This window comes from Trematomus bernacchii, unplaced genomic scaffold (assembly GCF_902827165.1).
Source record: "Trematomus bernacchii unplaced genomic scaffold, fTreBer1.1, whole genome shotgun sequence".
NCBI lineage: Eukaryota > Metazoa > Chordata > Actinopteri > Perciformes > Nototheniidae > Trematomus > Trematomus bernacchii.
The window spans coordinates 1,750,074-1,754,302 of NW_022987735.1; positions in this window are offsets into that span (position 1 = coordinate 1,750,074).

The window sequence follows — 4,229 nt, forward strand, 5'->3', positions numbered from 1 at the left end:
TGCACATTCAAATCAGGACATACATTAGGCAAGTCATTAATGTACAGTGAAAAAAGTAACGGTCCAAGAATGGAACCTTGTGGAACCCCAACAGGGTTGTAGGGCGATTCGGCACCGTTGACCAAAACACACTGTTTTCTGTTTGATCAAGACTTGAGCCAATGTATTGAAACTGCCGAAAAATTGAAATAAGTCAGCTTTGAAAGGAGCACTTGGTGGTCAACAGTGTCAAATTCCTATCCCATTGACTTAAATCTGCAATGATATATTCTGGCTGGCCCTCATAATTGCATGGCCCTTGGCCACAGTTGACCCTGTGGGGTCAGGGAAAGGGGAGGAAGGGGTTTGGTGAAAAGAGCACTAATTATTGAGGACATGGCCCTTTCCCAGCATGAAACAGTATATCATCTGAGCAATTACCTTAAAAAGGACAACACCATTTAAAAAGCTATCTTGGAATTGAGTATCATCCCTTATCCCTCGTATCCTAACTTTTTATTTTATAGGTTGAATTAATAGTTTACCTCATTTCCAATTATTCTAGATGTAAGTACAAGTACAGTTAACACCTTGGTGTCCATTTTACCATTTTAGATCTGTTCAAGGGCTTTCCTCCTTATGGGAGCTATCAAATAGTGAACCACTACACATCAATATGAGACGTGTCAAGTGTAGGACATTTTATTCCATTGCTTTTAAGGGCTAATGATGCTGACCAGATAACATCGCATAAAATGTATATACTTTTCCTAACCAATGCACTATGTAGCTCGCATTTGTTGTTGGATATTGTTGTACCTAACGTTACAAAGGTGGCTGACCCCTATGAATTAAGCTGAACTAAAAACATAATCTCATTACAGTAACATCAATCATATAACATTAGATCAATACCAGATATTCCATGTTTGGAGCTTTCCAAGAGTCACTGTACAAAGCGCCGCTCAGTTAGTCCTACTGTACACTCTAACTAAAGGCAGCAGTTGAAGCTCTACTACTGACACATCAGGTGATTTATCATCTAGGGTTCAACTCCCACTTTTACCCCAAACTTGAGCATAGCGCAGGCCTGAGAGCTCAAACGGCTCCAAAGCCACTCTCTTTTTCATGGTTCAATGGGTTTCAACTCCCTAGTCGTAACTGCAATCTATAACTCCTGATACACACCAGGGCCTTCACTCTGCTGTGTTGCAACCTCGGCTTTCTTTGACACATTTCTGCATGTGTAAGCGGTCTCCTGTGCAAAGATTGTAACATGACTACAGAGACAATTTATCACAGGAGGGTAACCGAAAGCTGCAATACATCGGTGCATATTGTTGTGGTTATGTAGTGTCAACAATTCCTTCAAGACAATCCACAGAGTTTAGGGAAATACTCAATCAAATGAAAGTAAAATACTAAGCAATCAGGTATTGTGTTGCAACAAACATAAACACATGTTGAACTGTTCTTGTTGTAGACTAATCAGCACGGTGTGATGACTTTGAATCATGTGATAAATGGAAACGTCAGCGAGGTGTAGATAGCAGGTTACTGTGTCACTAAAGGAGTTACCAAAACATACTGGCCACACCTCTCCTCTCTATCCTATCTCTGCTCCCAGCCTCCCCCTCCTCTGACCGTTCAGGTGGTTCTCATGGTGCAGTGATCAAGGAGCTTGGCCACCTGAGACTTGTGTTGGCTTGCACTGCAGATTAAGCCCCCCCCCCCCAAAAAAAGAGGCTTCCGCCCCCCATTGCCGCAACGAAGCTTCATAAGCCGCTGAATTCCAAGTGCCCTTTAAACACAGTGGTCTGTCAACCTCTTTCCTGGTCCCATTGAGTGAGGCATTGTCTGTGTTAGCCCTGCAGACAGCTGTAAAACAATGTCGAAGCAGCACTCTCTCACCACCCTCCTGAGCACTGTCTCATTGATGAATCATCATATTATGGCAAAATAACAAAACAAGTTGACTGAAAACAAAAAGATTCCTGTTTTCCAAAAGAAACCAAACAATGAGGCTTTTAATTTTACTCCGGGGGGAGTTGTGTAAATAAAAGATGAGGTTGTGGTGATGTCACAAGTACAGATCGTGTTTTTGACATCCTCTTTTCATGGCAGGGTCAGTGTTTATTATCATGCTGCTGAAGTCATTACATCACAAGCAAAGCCTGCTGAGTGATGCAAGTAGGAAGGCTTGTACGAGGCAGTTATCAGTAACATTTGACAATATAGAACACAGCATTCTGAGCACTTACCAAGGAACAAGCAGGAGTAGACTGGGAACTAAATGATAATGAAAGCATCACTAAAGACCTAACATAACTCTGAACTGAATGGCCGTTACATGAGAACAGACTTTTAAATGCTGTGAATGAAACTGTAACATTTGATTAGATTTCTACATTTGTGTTACTTTAACTTTAACGTTAACTTCTCATTCATTTAATGATTTTGATATGTATCTTTTTGTTTGGGTCTTTAGGGAAAAACTCCATAATCTGACCATCGCACGAAGGTTATCACACACGTTTTTCGGCTAAATGGACCGCAAATGGATCAATATTTTGGGTGCTTTTTCTGGCAATCTAATCAACTTAATTCCAATATTTACCTAGCCTTGACAGTCACCAACTTCTCTAAAATACATCTGGGTTTTTGGCTCGCCAGATGCTCTGCAATTTTTAACAGCATGGTTATGTTATAAAACACAATAACATATACTGAATGGACAAATAGAGCTTAAAATGTAATGACAAATGTTTTTGGTTACTGGCTTCCTTATCTGATGCCCCTATTGGCATAACTTTGACCCCAACAGAATTACCACAACCAGTAGCAGGCTTGGTTACTTGAATGTAATCACATGTTGTTTTGGTGCTTTTTATGAAGCAACCCATGCTTTTATTTTTCTTGGGAGGACATTTTTGTTGCTCCGCTTTAGTCTCCACCAACAGTTAGTGGACAGTTGATTCATCGAAGCTTATACACTAAAAACAGCTGTGTGCTTTAGTCAAAAACAACAGAGCAACATCAGTGAAAGTAAACCAAAACAATTAGGTTTCCGGAAAACCAAAATGGCTCTAAAGAGTTGATACATGTAAGGTGATACATGTTTGTGCACATTTTTTTTTAAATAATGTTAAGGCAAAACATTTTGTAATTGTTCAATATGACTACATTGCATCACTTTACCACACTTGCATCACTCAGCAGCTGATTCAGAGTTAATCAGGAATGACTCATTTAAAAAGTGTTCAGCACAAATTCAGATATCTAACAAATGACACAGTGTTTAGTTTCTTAAATACGTTTGTTTGACACTATCTACTGTATGTAATCGTCATCGACTGTGAAGTCCCCGATTAAGAAGAGACGCAGGAACTCTTTGCAAGTGATTCATTCTTTATTATCAGTGTGTTCCAGTTGATACTCAAAATGTTTTGCAACATGCTGAAACCTCACAATCACAGAGGTGTTATATGATTGTCCTCTCGCTCTTTGTCCTGTGTAAACCCAGATTTTCACCATATGCTTCTCTATCCGTGAAGTTCAACCTTGAGAGCCTGATTCCAAATATGCCCCGTTTCTAACTCCCCCATCTGTATTTTGTGACTTCTCAGCTGACCCCCTCAAGGGCCAAACACTTTACTCGGCTCTGTTTTCCATACCAGGATTTGTATACATTTCCACAGCTAATAGGGACCTTAGGGATACAGAGCTGAGAGGGAGAGAGGGGCTTGGTGTGTGTGTGTGTGTGTGTGTGTGTGTGTGTGTGTGTGTGTGTGTGTGTGTGTGTGTGTGTGTGTGAGTGTGTGTGTGTGTGTGTGTGTGTGTGTGGGATAGCGGTGTCATAAAGACCACATTTAATACATCACATGATTGTATCATTTTCTCTAAAATAGGGAGACAGTAATACATTCAAGCGAAGTGAGATCATGCTGACCTCAAAAAGATCACAAGAATAGGGGGGGTCATAAACTGTAATAAGATTTCAAGCCCATAAAGTGGGGGATGATCTAACAGAAGCTATTTGAGCGTTTCACGCCCGGGATGCACCCACCATGACTCCACTCACAACACGGCGCCTGCAACACAAGACACGTGATGGTCTGAGTGATTAGGTTTCACTGAGAAATGGATTCCCTTTCCGCAGTTGTCTGCAGGTAATCGTGCACCCATCCACACGATAGAAATAGTGGGTGCTGATTTCTTCTAAAATATTTCTCACCTTCCTCACCAGCAAG